The sequence below is a fragment of the Eleutherodactylus coqui genome, chromosome 10 (assembly GCF_035609145.1).
Source record: "Eleutherodactylus coqui strain aEleCoq1 chromosome 10, aEleCoq1.hap1, whole genome shotgun sequence".
Taxonomy (NCBI): domain Eukaryota; kingdom Metazoa; phylum Chordata; class Amphibia; order Anura; family Eleutherodactylidae; genus Eleutherodactylus; species Eleutherodactylus coqui.
In genome coordinates, this window is record NC_089846.1 from 68,147,748 (window position 1) to 68,165,185 (window position 17,438).

Consider the following 17,438-nt stretch of genomic DNA (forward strand, 5'->3'; position numbering starts at 1 on the left):
GGACCCCTGCAACTTTCTTGTAGCAGAAGTATAGGCAGGCAGACCCCAGTACAATTTCTGTAGTAATAGTATAGGCCAACCTCTGAAACATTGGGGTACCATAAGCGTAGGCAAAGGCCCGAAAAATTAGTTGGATATGAGTGTAGGCGTGGGCCCGAAAAATAAGTGTACAAAGAGTACAAGTGTGCCTCTGAAAAATGTATCAACAGAGGGCAGGTGAAACCCATAAATATTTTTTGAAAGATACAGCTCACTGTTGCTTAATTTGTAACAGAGCCTGTAGGCAGCCCTGGTGAAAAAAATCTGTTCATGTTAAAGTATCAATACTTTTGAAACTTTGAAAAATTGTAAAAACATTGGTAATGAGCCTTTTGGGTTGCAGAAAAATTGGCCGTTCAGCGCGATGACATGTTGTTTCTGGAGGAGGAGTAGCAGGAGGAGGACTAATGTCAGAGACAGATTGACAAAGCTAAATGCCCCGTTTTCCCAGTGATAGAGAAGAGTGCTTTTATCTGTGGTTGCAGCGAAAAGAATCTTTAGGTTCCGCTGCTCTCCGCCAGTGGAGAAGAGAAGTCTGGGGAAATCCAGGCTTTGCTCATCTTTATGAGTGTAAGCATGTCGGCACTGGCAGTTGACAGGCGGGTACGCTTGTCCGTGATGATTTTCCCAGCTGCACTAAACACCCTCTCTGACAAGATGCTAGTGGCAGGGCAAGCCAGCACCTCCAGGGCATACAGCGCAAGTTCGTGCCATGTGTCCAGCTTTGACACCCAATAGTTGTATGGAGCTGAGGCATCATGGACGACGGTGGTATGATCAGCTACTTACTCCCTAACCATCTTTTTACAGTGCTCCCTCCGACTTAGCCTTGACTGGGGAGTGGTGACGCAGTCTTGCTGGGGAGCCATAAAGCTGGCAAACGCCTTGCAGAGTGTTCCCTTGCCTGCACTGAACATGCTGCCTGATCTCCGCGCCTCCCCTGCTACTTGGCCCTCGGAACTGCGCCTTCTGCCGCTAGCGCTGTCAGATGGGAAGTTTACCATCACTTTGTCCACCAGGGCCCTGTGGTATTGCATCACTCTCGAACCCCTTTCCTCTTCGGGAATGAGAGTGGAAAGGTTCTCCTTGTACCGTGGGATGAGAAGAGTGTACACCCAGTAATCCGTGTTGGCCAGAATGCGTCTAACGCGAGGGTCACGAGAAAGGCAGCCTAACATGAAGTCAGCCCTGTGTGCCAGGGTGCCAGTACGCAAGACATGGCTGTCCTCACCAGGAAGATGACTTTCGGGCTCCTCCTCCTCCTCTTCCACAGGCCATACACGCTAAACAGATGAGAGGCAAGTAGCATGGGAACCCTCTGCTGTGTGCCCAGCTGTCTCTTCCCCCTCCTCCTCCTCCTGCTCCTTCCCCTCCTCCAAAAGCCACTGAGATATAGACATGAGGGTGGTCTGGCTATCAAGCGATATACTGCCACCCCCCGTCTCCTGTTCCAAACGCAAAGCGTCGGCCCTTATGCCTTGCAGCGAACTTCTCAGCAGGCATAGCAGCGGGATGGTTACACTAATGATTGCAGTGTCGCCTCTCACCATCTGGGTAGACTCCTCAAAGTTTCCGAGGACCTGGCAGATGTCTGCCATCCAGGCCCACTCCTCGGTAAAGAATTGGGGAGTCTGACTACCACTACACCGCCCGTGTTGGAGTTGGTATTCCACTATTGCTCTACGCTGCTCATAGAGTCTGGCCAACACGTGCAGCGTAGAATTCCACCATGTGGGCACGTCGCACAGCAGTCGGTGCTCTGGCAGATTAAACCGAAGTTGCAGGGTCCTCAGGGTGGCAGCATCCGTGGTGGACTTGCGGAAATGTGTGCAGACGCGGCGCACCTTGCCGAGCAGGTCAAACAAGTGCGGGTAGTTTTTCAGAAACCGCTGAACCACCAAATTGAAGACGTGGGCCAGGCATGGCACGTGTGTGAGGCTGCCGAGCTGCAGAGCTGCCACCAGGTTATGGCCGTTGTCACACATGACCATGCCAGGTTGGAGGCTCAGCGGCGAAAGCCAGAGGTCGGTCTGCTCTGTCAGACCCTGCAACAGTTCGGGGGCCATGTGTCTATTGTCACCTAGGCTGAGTAGTTTCAGCACGGCCTGCTGACGCTTGACCACCGCTGTGCTACCGCGCCGCACCACACCGACTGCTGGCGACGTGCTGTTCGCATTTCTTAATTGAGAGGTAGAGGTTGTGTATGAGGAGGAGGGAGGAAGGGGAGGGTTTAGAGGAAGTGGCATAGCCCGCTGCAGATACTAGAACCAAGAAAGGACCTGCTATTCTGGGTGTGGGTAGGACGTGAGCGGTCCCAGGCTCTGACTCGGTCCCAGCCTCCACCACATTCACCCAGTGTGCCGTCAGGGAGATATAGTGGCCGTGGTTAAGTGGACCTTCCCAGTAACTGCGTTGGTGAAGGCACGATTGATGTTGTGGGAGACATGCTGGTGTTGCGCTGGGACGGCACACGGCGAAAAATAGTGGCGACTGGGGACCGAGTAGCGTGGGACCACCACCGCCATCATGTTTTTAAAAGCCTCCGTTTCCACAAGCCTGTACGGCAGCATCTCCAGGCTGATCAATTTGGCAATGCGAATGTTTAAAGCTTGAGCGTGCGAGTGCGTGGCGGCGTACTTACGCTTTCACTCCAACGCTTGCACTAGCGACAGCTGAGCGCTGCGCTTTAAGACATTGCTGGATTAGGTCGAGGACAACGGAGGTGGGGGTGTGGGTGCAGGCCGAGAGGCGCTTGTGCCTGTGTCCTGAGAGGGGGGTTGGATCTGAGTGGCAGGTTGGGGCACAGGGGGAGAGGCAGTGGTGCGACCCGGAGGCGGTAAATGGCCTTCGTCCCACCTTGTAGGGTGCTTGGCCATCATATGCTTGTGCATGCTGGTGGTGGTGAGGCTGGTAGTGGTGGCTCTCCGGCTGATCTTGGCGCGACACAGGGTGCACACCACTGTTCGTCGGTCATCCGTGCTCTCACTGAAAAACATCCACACCGTAGAATACCTAGGCCTCTGCACGGTGGCTTGGCATGAAGGGGTGCTTTGGGAAACAGTTGGGGGATTTTTCACTCTGGCCCTGCCTCTACCCCTGGCCACCCCATTGCCTCTTCCAACCTGTCCTGCTGCTGCACTTGCCTTCCCCTCTGAAGACCTGTCCTCAGTTGGCTTAGCAAACCAGGTGGGGTCAGTCACCTCATCGTCCAGCGGCTCTTTCTCCGAATCTTCTGTGGGTTCCTCATCACCCGGACCCCGGGAACTTTCCAAAGGTTGGGCATTAGTCACGACAAACTCCTCAGTTAAGAGAGGAACCATTTTTTCCCAATCAAGGCAGAGACCCGAGAACAGTTCCTGGGAGTCTGCCTCCTCATTAGAATGTGTCATTTTCATGGAGCGAGGAGGCTGGGAGGAAGGAGGAGCAGCAGCGAGAGGATTCAGAGTTGCAGCAGTGGACGGCGTAGAAGACTGGGTGGTCGATACATTGCTGGATGCATTTTCTACCATTCACGACAGGACCTGCTCACACTGCTCTGTTTGTAATAAAGGTCTACCACGTGGACCCAAAAAATGTGATATGAAGCTGGGGACCCCAGAAAGTTGCCTCTCTCCTAATCCCGCAGCAGCCGGCTGCGATTCCCCTAGACCAGGAACTCGGCCTGTGTCCACACCATCACTTGGACCTACGCGTCCTCGCCCGCGTCCACGTCCACGTCCTCTAGCCCTACCCCTACCCCTCAGCATGGTGGATTAAGACTAGAGCAGACAAAGAGCAATGTAAATAATTATTGAATTATTTGCGTACAGTTGGAGGCTGACAGCGGTATTGTAATGCTAACTCCAGGCAGAAACAAAGAATACGGAAGGCTGCAAACAGGCCTAGCCATGCAATAGTGATTCACTACAACTCCCACCAGACACCCAGTAAATTTCAGATGGTCAGAGCTAGCCATAAGAAGGAGCTTTTATTTAAATTAAAAAAAAAAAAAAAGAATACAGGCTAAATAGCGTGTATATGACTTTCCCTCTATCAGTGGCTGTGGCCGTACTATGTGCGTGAAGTTGACGGCAGACACAGAGCGGTGTAAATAATTGTGGAATTATTTGCGTACAGTTGGAGGCTTGCAGCGGTATTGTAACGCTAACTCCAGGCAGAAACAAAGAATACGGAAGGCTGCAAACAGGCCTAGCCGTGCAGTAGTGATTCACTACAACTCCCACCAGACACCTAGTAAGTTTCAGACGGTCAGAGCTAGCCGTAAGAAGGAGCTTTTATTTAAATTTTTTTAAAAAAAGAATTCAGGCTTTATAGCATGTATATGACTTTCCCTCTATCAGCGGCTATGGCCGTACGCTGTGCGTGAAGTTGACGGTAGACACAGAGCAGGGTGTAAAAAATTATGGAATTATTGGCGTACAGTGGGAGACTGACAGAGGTAATGTAACGCAAACTGCAGCTAGAAAAAAGTTATACAGAAGGCTGCAAAAAGGTCTGGCTCTGTAATAGTGATGCACTACAACTCCCAGCAGCCATGCAGTAAAATGCACACGGTCACAGGTAGCCGTAAGAAGGAGCTTTTTTTACAAAATTTTTGAAAAAGAATACAGGCTATATAGCATGTATATGACTTTCCCTGTATCAGCGTCTGACGCCGTATGCTGTGCGTGAAGTTGACGGCAGACAGAGACCGGTGTAAAAAATTATGGAAATATTGGCGTACAGTTGGAGGCTGACAGCGGTAATGTAACACAATCTGCAGCCAGAAAAAAATTATATGGAAGGCTGCAAACAGGCCTAGCTGCATAATAGTGAAGTACTACAACTCCCAACAGCCACGCAGTAAAATGCACATGGTCACAGGTAGCCCTAAGAAGAACCGTTGGGGTTCTTGTAGACAGGATTCTACACTACCACTGTCCCTGTCTCACCAGCACTGCCCCTATACTCTGCATAAGTGACTGCAGACTGAGAACGCTATAGCTGTAATATCCTACATAGCCCGAGATGAAAACAAAAAATTTTGGTGCAAAACTGCTCACAGCAGCCACAACAGTAATGCACACGGTCAGATGTGGCCCTAAGAAGGACCGTTGGGGTTCTTGAAGACAGGAACCTACACTAACACTATCCCTGAATGAGCAGCAGCACCTTCCCTGATCACTGCCAGCGTGTGTTTGAGGCGAGCCATGGGCGAGACCACTTTAAATACTCGGCGGTCACTTGATCTCACCAGCCACTCACTGCAGGGGGGTGGGATAGGTCTGGAACATCACAAGAGGAAGTTGTAATGCCTTCCCTGCATTTCTATTGGCTAGAAAATGGCGCTAAACATGCAGGGACAGAAATGGAATTGACTCGAGTACCACGTGGTGCTCGTCTCGAGTAACGAGCATCTCGAGTACCCTAATACTCGAACGAACATTAAGCTCGGATGAGTATGCTCGCTCATCTCTAGCTGTAGCTATTACAGCACAGTCAAAATTGAAAGTTCATAAAAAAGTTTCTAGAATTGATGATTCATAGAGAGGTTTGAGGTTATAAAACTGATAGTTCATAAAGAGGTTCAACGCGTTTCCATGTCAAATGTTAAAATTTTATCAGGAACCTAACAATATATGTATAACTCCAAGGTCGTTATTAGAGATGAGCGAGCATACTCGTCCGAGCTTGATGCTCGTTCGAGTATTAGGGTGCTTGAGATGCTCGTTACTCGAGACGAGCACCACGCGGTACTCGTCTCGATTAAACGAGCACTGACCATTGAATTCAATGGAGTCGGCATTACAGCCGGCTCCATTGAAAGCAATGGGCTGCCGGCGATCTCAGGATGAATTTTCGGGAAGGGCTTAAAAATATAAGCCCTTACCTGAAAATCATCCTAAAATGTGTAAAAAAAAAAAATATGTCAGCATAAAGATCGTTCTCCTCTGCCATAGCTGTAACAGCTGTGGCAGAGAAGAACAATGTTAGCCCATTGAATTCAATGGAGCCGGCAATACAGCCGGCTCCATTTAAAGCAATGGGCTGCCGGTGAGCGCGATATGAATTTTCAGGAAGGGCTTAAAAATATAAGCCCCTACCTGAAAATCATCCAGAAATGTGTAAAAATAATTAAAAAAAGTATACTCACCTTTCCACTGCAGCCGGAGTTCAGCAGCGTCTGGCCAGCAGTTCTCCTGAATTGCTCTAAATAGTATTCAGCAGCCGGGGATTTAAAATCCCGGCCTGCTGAATGAGCTGCCTCTGATTGGTCACAGCCTCACCAATCAGAGGCAGCTCTCACTCACACCCATTCATGAATTCATGAATGGGTGAGTGCTGCCTCTGATTGGCTCAGCGCAGGGACCAATCAGGGGCAGCTCTCAGCTGTCAATCAGAGGCAGCACTCACTCACCCATTCATGAATGGGTGTGAGTGAGAGCTGCCTCTGATTGGTGAGGCTGTGACCAATCAGAGGCAGCTCATTCAGCAGGCGGGGATTTTAAATCCCCGACTGCTGAATACTACTCACAGCAGTTCAGGAGAACTGCCGGCCAGACGCGGCTGAACTCCGGCTTCAGCGGAAAGGTGAGTATTAGAGATGAGCGAGCGTACTCGTCCGAGCTTGATGCTCGTTCGAGTATTAGGGTGTTCGAGATGCTCGTTACTCGAGACGAGCACCACGCGATGTTCGAGTTACTTTCACTTTCATCTCTGAGACATTAGCGCGCTTTTCTGGCCAATAGAAAGACATGGAAGGCATTACAACTTCCTCCTGTGATGTTCCAGCCCCTCTGCAGTGAGTGGCTGGGGAGATCAGGTGACACCCCAGTATTAAAATCTGCCCCGCCCGCGGCTTGCCACAGATGCATGGTGACAGAGATCAGGGAAAGTGCTGTCTTGCTGTAGCTGCTATAGGGAGAGTGTTAGTTGTTATTTTAGTCTTCAAGAACCCCAACGGTCCTTCTTAGGGCCACATCTGACCGTGTGCAGTACTGTTGAGGCTGCTTTTAGCAGTGTTGCACAATTTTTGTTTTTTTTTGTATATCAGGTGTGCAGACCATAGAGTCCTCAGTCTGCAGTCATTTTACTCAGTATAGGGGCAATACTGGTGAGGCAGGGACAGTGGGAAAGGTGAAAGAGATATACTGTCTATATAGGCAGTGGGCTTTTTCAAAAAAATTTGGAAAAAATACTATTTTTGGGCTGCCTGTGACAGTCTTCAGTGTACTGCGTGTCTGCTGGGGGTAGTAGTCCTAATTAATACGCAGCTAAGCGTTAAAGCAGCCGTGCGCAAAATTGTTTCCTGGCTCTGCTGTGCCCGTTACATCACCGCCGTCATAGCGCCAGAGGGAAAGAGTATACAATATATACGCTGCATACAGTATCTGTCTGGTGTTTCAGCTCACCATTTAAACAAATTGAAGCAAAATACTTAAGGCGTACCACTGCCCTTTGGCGACTTGACTGCTTCTGCGCTGTGAATTCCAGTAGCTCAGTCCTACGCACCTACGTCTCACTACAGGCGTGCGCAAAATTGTTTCTTGGCTCTGCTTTGCCCGTTACATCACCACCGTCATAGCGCCAGAGGGAAAAAGTATACAATATATACGCTGCATACAGTATCTGTCTGGTGTTTCAGATCACCATTTAAACAAATTGAAGCAAAATACTTAAAGGGGTTGTCTCGCGAAATCAAGTGGGGTTATACACTTCTGTATGGCCATATTAATGCACTTTGTAATATACATCGTGCATTAAATATGAGCCATAGAGAAGTTATTCACTTACCTGCTCCGTTGCTAGCGTCCCAGTCGCCATGGTTCCATCTAATTTCGGTGTCTTCTTGCTTTTTTAGACGCGCTTGCGCAGATGGATCTTCTCCCTTCGGTTCGGCTCGGAAGCATCAGCGTTTTGGCTCCGCCCCCTTGTACGCGTCATCGCGTAGCTCCGCCCCATGACGTGTGCCGATTCCAGCCTCCTGATTGGCTGGAATCGGCACGTGACGGGGGCGGAGCTACGCGATGACGCGTACAAGGGGGCGGAGCCAAAACACCGATGCTTCCGAGCCGAAGGGAGAAGATCCATCTGCGCAAGCGCGTCTAAAAAAGCAAGAAGACACCGAAATTAGACGGAACCATGGCGACGGGGACGCTAGCAACGGAGCAGGTAAGTGAATAACTTCTCTATGGCTCATATTAAATGCACGATGTATATTACAAAGTGCACTAATATGGCCATACAGAAGTGTATAACCCCACTTGATTTCGCGAGACAACCTCTTTAAGGCGTACCACTGCCCTTTGGCGACTTGACTGCTTCTGCGCTGTGAATTCCACTAGCTCAGTCCTACGCACCTACATCTCACTACAGGCGTGCGCAAAATTGTTTCCTGGCTGTGCTGTCTCCGTTACATCACCGCCGTGATAGCGCCAGAGGGAAACAGTAAACATAATATACGCTGCATACAGTATCTGTCTGGTGTTTCAGCTCACCATTTAAAAAAAGGGAAGCCAAATACTTAAGGCATACCACTACCCTTTGGCGACTTGACTGCTTCTGCGCTGTGAATTCCACTAGCTCAGTCCTACGCACCTACGTCTCACTACAGGCGTGCGCAAAATTGTTTCCTGGCTCTGCTGTGCCCGTTACATCACCGCCGTGATAGCGCCAGAGGGAAACAGTAAACATAATATACGCTGCATACAGTATTTGTCTGCTGTTTCAGCTCACCATTTAAAAAAAAGGAAGCAAATACTTAAGGCGTACCACTGCCCTTTGGCGACTTGACTGCTTCTGCGCTGTGAATTCCACTACCTCAGTCCTACGCACCTACGTCTCACTACAGGCGTGCGCAAAATTGTTTCCTGGCTCTGCTGTCTCCGTTACATCACCGCCGTGATAGCGCCAGAGGGAAACAGTAAACATAATATACGCTGCATACAGTATCTGTCTGGTGTTTCAGCTCACCATTTAAAAAAAGGGAAGCCAAATACTTAAGGCATACCACTGCCCTTTGGCGACTTGACTGCTTCTGCGCTGTGAATTCCACTAGCTCAGCCCTACGCACCTATGTCTCACTACAGGCGTGCGCAAAATTGTTTCCTGGCTCTGCTGTGCGTTCCGTAAGCAAAGTCAGCCTCCAACCACAGGCCAATAAGCGGCACATTTAATTACAGCGTTCTGTTTCTGCTCTACTCGTAATACACCATGCTGAGGGGTAGGGGTAGGCCTAGAGAACGTGTACGCGGGCGAGGACGCGGAGGCCCAAGTCAGGGTGTGGGCACAGGCCGAGCTCCTGATCCAGGTGTATCGCAGCCGACTGCTGCGCGATTAGGAGAGAGGCAAGTTTCAGGGGTCCCCAGATTCATCTCACAATTAATGGGTCCATGCGGTAGACCTTTATTAGAAAATGAGCAGTGTGAGCAGGTCCTGTCATGGATGGCAGAAAGTGCATCCAGCAATCTATCGACCACCCAGAATTCTACGCCGTCCACTGCTGCAACTCTGAATCCTCTGGCTGCTGCTCTTCCTTCCTCCCAGCCTCCTCACTCCATTACAAAGACACATTCTGAGGAGCAGGCAGACTCCCAGGAACTGTTCTCGGGCCCCTGCCCCGAATGGGCAGCAATGGTTCCTCTCCCACCGGAGGAGTTTGTCGTGACCGATGCCCAACCTTTGGAAAGTTCCCGGGGTCCGGGGGATGAGGCTGGGGACTTCCGGCAACTGTCTCAAGAGCTTTCAACGGGTGAGGAGGATGATGACGATGAGACACAGTTGTCTATCAGTGAGGTAGTAGTAAGGGCAGTAAGGCCGAGGGAGGAGCACACAGAGGATTCGGAGGACGAGCAGCTGGACGATGAGGTGACTGACCCCACCTGGTTTACTAAGCCTACTGAGGACACGTCTTCAGAGGGGGAGGCAAGTGCAGCAGCAGGGCAGGTTGCAAACGGCAGTGCGGTGGCCAGGGGTAGAGGCAGGGCCAGACCGAATAATCCACCAACTGTTTCCCAAAGGGCCCCCTCGCGCCATGCCACCCTGCAGAGGCCGAGGTGCTCAAATGTGTGGCAGTTTTTCACTGAGAGTGCAGACGACCGACGAACTGTGGTGTGCAAGGTTTGTCGCGCCAAGATCAGCCAGGGAGCCACCACCACCAGCCTCACCACCACCAGCATGCGCAGGCATATGATGGCCAAGCACCCCACAAGGTGGGACAAAGGCCGTTCACCGCCTCTGGTTTGCACCACTGCCTCTCCCCCTGTGCCGCAACCTGCCACTGAGATCCAACCCCCCTCTCAGGACACAGGCTTGACCGTCTCCCGGCCTGCACCCACACGCTCACCTCCGCTGTCCTCGGCCCCATCCAGCAATGTCTCTCAGCGTAGCGTCCAGCCGTCGCTAGCGCAACTGTTTGAGCGCAAGTACGCCGCCACGCACCTGCACGCTCAAGCGTTAAACGTGCACATAGCCAAATTGATCAGCCTGGAGATGCTGCCGTATAGGGTTGTGGAAACGGAGGCTTTCAAAACCATGATCGCGGCAGCGGCCCCGCGCTACTCCGTCCCCAGTCGCCACTACTTTTCCCGATGTGCCGTCCCAGCCCTGCACGACCACGTCTCCCGCAACATCGTACGCGCCCTCACCAACTCGGTTACTGGCAAGGTCCACTTAACAACGGACACGTGGACAAGCACAGGCGGGCAGGGCCACTATATCTCCCTGACGGCACATTGGGTGAATTTAGTGGAGGCTGGGACAGAGTCAGAGCCTGGGACCGCTCACGTCCTACCCACCCCCAGAATTGCGGGCCCCAGCTCGGTGCTGGTATCTGCAGCGGTGTATGCTTCCTCCACTTAACCACCCCCCTCCTCCTCCTCCTCCTACGCAACCTCTGTCTCGCAATCAAGATGTGTCAGCAGCACGTTGCCAGCAGTCGGTGTTGCGCGGCGTGGCAGGCCGTGCTGATACTACTCGGCTTAGGAGAGAAGAGGCACATGGCCCAGGAACTGCTGCAGGGTCTGACAGAGCAGACCGACCGCTGGCTTGTGCCGCTGAGCCTCTAACCGGGCATGGTCGTGTGTGACAAAGGCCGTAACCTGGTGGCGGCTCTTCAGCTCGGCAGCCTCACGCACGTGCCATGCCTGGCCCACGTCTTTAATTTGGTGGTTCAGCGGTTTCTGAAAAGCTACCCACGCTTGTCAGACCTGCTAGGAAAGGAGCGCTGTCTCAGGTCACATTTCCGCAAGTCCAACACGGACGCTGCCACCCTGCGGACCCTGCAACATCGATTTAATCTGCCAGTGCACCGACTGCTGTGCGACGTGCCCACACAGTGGAACTCTACGCTCCACATGTTGGCCAGGCTCTATGAGCAGCGTAGAGCTATAGTGGAATACCAACTCCAACATGGGCGGCGTAGTGGGAGTCAGCCTCCTCAATTCTTTACAGAAGAGTGGGCCTGGTTGGCAGACATCTGCCAGGCCTTTGGAAACTTTGAGGAGTCTACCCAGATGGTGAGCGTCGATGCTGCAATCATTAGCGTCACCATTCCTCTGCTATGCCTCTTGAGAAGTTCCCTGCAAAGCATAAAGGCACACGCTTTGCGCTCGGAAACGGAGGCGGGGGAAGACAGTATGTCGCTGGATAGTCAGAGTACCCTCATATCGTAGCATGTTATGGAGGAGGAGGAGGGGAGGAGCATGAGGAGGAGGGGGAAGAGACAGCTTGGCCCACTGCTGAGGGTACCCATGCTGCTTGCCTGTCATCCTTTCAGCGTGTATGGCCAGAGGAGGAGGAGGAGGAGGATCCTGAAAGTGATCTTCCTAGTGAGGACAGCCATGTGTTGCATACAGGTACTCTGGCACACATGGCGGACTTCATGTTAGAATGCCTTTCTCGTGACCCTCACATTACACGCATTCTGGCCACTACGGATTACTGGGTGTACACACTGCTTGACCCATGGTATATGGAGAACCTTTCCACTCTCATACCCGAAGAGGAAAGGGGTTCGAGAGTGATGCTATACCACAGGACCCTGGTGGACAAACTGATGGTAAAATTCCCATCCGAGAGCGCTAGTGGCAGAAGGCGCAGTGCCGAGAGCCAGGTAGCAGGGGAGGCGCGGAGATCAGGCAGCATGTACAGCGCAGGCAGGGGAACACTCTCCAAGGCCTTTGCCAGCTTTATGGCTTCCCAGCAAGACTGTGTGACCGCTACCCAGTCAAGGCTGAGTCGGCGGGAGCACTGTAAAAGGATGGTGAGGGAGTACGTAGCCGATCGCACTACCGTCCTCCGTGACGCCTCTACAACTACTGGGTGTCGAAGCTGGACACGTGGCCTGAACTCGCGCTGTATGCCCTGGAGGTGCTTGCTTGTCCTGCGGCTAGCGTCTTGTCAGAGAGGGTGTTTAGTGTGGCTGGGGGAATCATCACGGATAAGCGTACCCGCCTGTCAACTGACAGTGCCGACAGGCTTACACTCATAAAGATGAACTAAGACTGGCTTTCCCCAGACTTCTCTTCTCCACCAGCGGACAGCAGCGGTACCTAAACAATACGTAGGCTGCACCCACGGATGGAAGCATCGTTCTCTATCACCATCAAAAACGGGGACCTTTTAGCTTCATCAATCTGTGTATTATATTCATCCTCCTGAAACCTCACGTAATCACGCCGAACGGGCAATTTTTCTTAGGCCCACAAGGCTCAGTCATATGACTTTAGTAAACAATGTTTATACGTTTCAATTCTCATTAAAGTGTTGAAACATGCACCTGAACCAATTTTTATTTTAACTGGGCTGCCTCCAGGCCTAGGTACAAATTAAGCCACATTAACCAAAGCGATTAATGGGTTTCACCTGCCCTCTTGGTTGGGCATGGGCAATTTTTCTGAGGTACATTAGTACTGTTGGTACACCAATTTTTTTGGGCCCTCGCCTACAGTGTAATCCTAGTAATTTTTCTGGGCTTCGCCTGCACTCATGATACAGCAAGGTGTGTGGGGTTGGCCTACACTTTTGCTACATAAATGTAACTGGGGCCTTGTCTATACTGCAACTACTGAAATGTGCAAGAGACTGTTATCTCCCTAAACTGCTGCAACGGAATGTTACTGTGGCCTGTCTTGACTGCTACTACTACTGAAATGGAACTAATACTGTGCTCCCCCTATTCTGCTACTTCGGAATTGTTACTGGGGCCTGTCTTGACTGCTACTATTACTGAAATGGAACTAAGACTGTGCTCCCCCTGTAGTGCTGCTAGTGATATGTTACTGGGGCCTATCTAGACTGCTACTACTACTGAAATGGAACTAAAACTGTGCTCCCCCTATACTGCTGCTTCGGAATTGTTAGTGTGGCCTGTCTTGACTGCTACTACTACTGAAATGGAACTAGTACTGTGCTCCCCCTATACTGCTGCTAGTGATATGTTACTGGGGCCTGTCCAGACTGCTACTACTACTGAAATGGAACTAATAGTGTGCTCTCCCTATACTGCTGCTAGTGATATGTTACTGTGGCCTGTCTTGACTGCTACTACTACTGAAATGGAACTAATACTGTGCTCCACCTATACTGCTGCTTCGGAATTGTTACTGGGGCCTGTCTGGACTGCTACTACTACTGAAATGAAACTAATACTGTGCTCCCCCTATACTGCTGCTAGTGATATGTTACTGGGGCCTGTCCCTAATGCTACCGCTGAAATGTTACTAATTCTGAGCTCTACCTATACCGCTGCTAATGCTATGTCACTGGGGTGTGGAAACGGAGGCTTCCCAAAGACATGATGGTGGCGAGGCCATTTCCCACCAACGTGGTTACTGTTAAGGTGCATATAAACACGGACACGTGGAGAGGACACGTAGTGCCTCAAAAACATCCCCCTCCTCCTCCAACAATGAAAACATTCTTGGCAAATACCTTTGCATAGGTCCATCTGGTGGCAGTCCAAGAATTTCACCTTTACCAACCCAACAAGAGAGCCCCCCCACCATCCCCCCGCCACGGCCCATTTAATCCTGGCCACATTCCGAAAACCAACTAAATAAAACCGTGCTACTAGGTCCGCAGTCGCCACCACATTCCGACCAACACGGTTACTGTTAAGGTACATATTACCACTCTGACTGGGGCATGCACTGTGGGCCGAAGCACACCTGTATTGTATGTGATGTTAGCTCTGCTGAGCAGGGCACTGCAATGGGATACATTAATGTACCGCCGAAGCCCACCTGCATTTAATCTGACGTTAGCTTTGCTGTCCAGGGCACTGCAATGGGATATATTTATGTACCGCCGGTGGGTTCCAGGGAGCTACCCATGCTGTGGGTCCACAGGGACTTCACATTAGGGAGTTGTACCTGCCAGTGTCTATGTATTAAAAACCCCGGTCAGACTGGGGCATGCAGTGTGGGCCGAAGACCACCTGCATTTAATCGGACGTTACCTCAGCTGTGATGGGCAATGCAATGGGATATGTTTATGTACCACCGGTGGCTTCCTGGGACCCACCCATGCTGTCGGTCTACACGGAGTTGTAACTGCATGTGTCCACTTCTAAAGAACCCCAATCTGATTGGGGCATGCAGTGTAGGCCGAAGCCCACCTGCATTAAACCTGACGTTACCTCAGCTGTGATGGGCAATGCAATGGGATATATTTATGTACCGCCGGTGGCTTCCTGGGACCCACCCATGCAGTCGGTCCACACGGAGTTGTAACTGCATGTGTCTACTTATAAAGAACCCCAGTCTGACTCGGGCATGCAGTGTGGGCCGAAGCCCACCTGCATTAAACATGACATTACCTCAGCTGTGATGGGCACTGCAATGGGATATATTTATGTACCGCCGGTGGCTTCCTGGGACCCACCCATGCTGTCGGTCTACACGGAGTTGTAACTGCATGTGTCCACTTCTAAAGAACCCCAATCTGACTGGGGCATGCAGTGTAGGCCGAAGCCCACCTGCATTAAACCTGACGTTACCTCAGCTGTGATGGGCAATGCAATGGGATATATTTATGTACCGCCGGTGGGTTCCAGGGAGCCACCCATGCCATGGGTCCACAGGGACTTCACATTAGGGAGTTGTACCTGCCAGTGTCTATGTATTAAAAACCCCGGTCAGACTGGGGCATGCAGTGTGGGCCGAAGACCACCTGCATTTAATCGGATGTTACCTCAGCTGTGATGGGCACTGCAATGGGATATATTTATGTACTGCCGGTGGCTTCCTGGGACCCACCCATGCTGTGTGTGCACACGGAATTCCCATTGCGGAGTTGTACCTGCCTGTGACTATTTGTAAAAAACCCCGGTCTGACTGGGGCATGCAGATACCTTGACAGAATGAATAGTGTGTGGGACATGGGTTCCCCATTGCTATGCCCACGTGTGCAGCTCCTGATAGAGGTGGCACAGGATTGGATTTCTCATTGCTTCTGTACAGCATTGTGGGCTATCGCCCCGCCCCTTTTAAAGAGGGTCGCTGCCTGGCCGTGCCAACCCTCTGCAGTGTGTGCCTGCGGTTCCTCCTCATGGCAGACGCACTTATAAATAGACATGAGGGTGGTGTGGCATGAGGGCAGCTGAAGGCTGCGCAGGGACACTTTGGTGTGTGCTGTGGACACTGGGTCGTGCGGGGGGGGGTTGGGCAGCATGTTACCCAAGAGAAGTGGCATCGGACTGTCATGCAGGCAGTGATTGTGCTTTGTTGGAGGTAGTGTGGTGCTTAGCTAAGGTATGCCTTGCTAATGAGGGTTTTTCAGAAGTAAAAATTGTTGGGAGGGGGGGGGGGGCACTCTTGCCGCTATTGTGGCTTAACCCCTTGAGTGGCACGCCCGGAAAAGTTCCGTGACGAGTTCCACTGCTCATAGCAACATAGCCCGGAAGATTTCCGTGCTATGTATCACTATGGGAGCTGCAGAGCACAATGCCACAAGCTGTGGCAGTGTGCTCTGCCTGCACAGACCCACAGAGAACTAAGCAAGGGCTTTGAAAAACCAGCAGAAGATATTGCCGACATGTCGGCAATGTCCTGCTTTGTTTACAGGTTGCCATAGAGACCATCGGCTTGTCAGAAGCAAGCCCATGGTCTCTGTGGCAGGGAGAGCTGGTTGTTAGCTGTCAGAGGACAGCTAGGTACTAGCTCTTACAGCAGAGATCAGAGAAAACCTCCGATCTCTGCTGTGTTAACCCTTTACATGCTGCAGTCTATGTGACTGCAGCATGTAAAGGGCTGTCACTGCAGCATGTAAAGGGCTGTCACCATCGGACCCCTGGAATGTGATCAGGGGTCCTGATGGGTCCCTGTGGAAGTCCCCTAAAGGGACAAAAAAAAATAAAAATTTAAAAAAATTTTTTTTTAAAAAAAAGTAAAAAAATAATTAAAAAAATAAAAAAACACTTGTCTCCCTTTACTTTGTAAAAAATCAAAAATACAATTACACATGTGGTATCCATGTGCGCCGTAATGACCCAGAGAAGGAAGTTAATACATTATTTAACCCCTTAATGACATGGCCCCTTTTTTCTTTTTTCCCCATTTCTTTTTTTCCTCCCCCCTGTTTAAAAAATCACAACTTGTCCCGCAAAAAACAAGCCCTTATATGGCCATGTCAATGGAAAAATGAAAAAGTTATGGCTCTTGAGACGCAACTGCAAAACTAGTTGAAATTCAATGATTAGACCATTTTAAAAAACCTGCCCTGGTGGGCACGACAGGGTGGTAGGAAACCTGCCACTCAAGGGGTTAATAGTGGTACCTGGGAACTTGAGATGCAGCCCAACATGTAGCCCCTTGCCTGCTCTATCCGTTTCTGTGTCGTTCCCATCACTTTCTTGAATTTCCCAGATTTTCACAAATGAAAACCTTAGCGAGCATCGGCGATATACAAAAATGCTCGGGTCGCCCATTGACTTCAATGGGGTTCGTTACGCGAAACGAACCCTCGAGCATTGCGAAAAGTTCATCTCGAGTAACGAGCACCCGAGCATTTTGGTGCTCGCTCATCTCTAGCGATAAGGCATGGCAGGGCAGTAGCCCTGCCATGCCTTCTCTTAGCGATGGGCATTACTGTGGTCAAAGTCCCCCAGGGGGACACAAGTTGTATAAAGAAAAAAGATTTAAAAGATGATTTTAAAAAAATGTAAAAAAAAAAATTTAAAAAACCCTTTTTTTATGCTTTTTCTCATATTAGCATAAAAAACGGTTAAAAAAAATTAAAACACCACATATTTGGTATTGTCGCATCCATAACGACGCGTAAAATAAGTTGAACATGCTTTTGAGTGTGCACGGAAAAAAGCGTAAAAAAAAAAAACGCTAAAAAATTTAGGCAAAATGCTAATTTTTAGCATTTTGCCTCCCTAAAAACGCAATAAAAGTGATAAAAAAGCCATATGTACC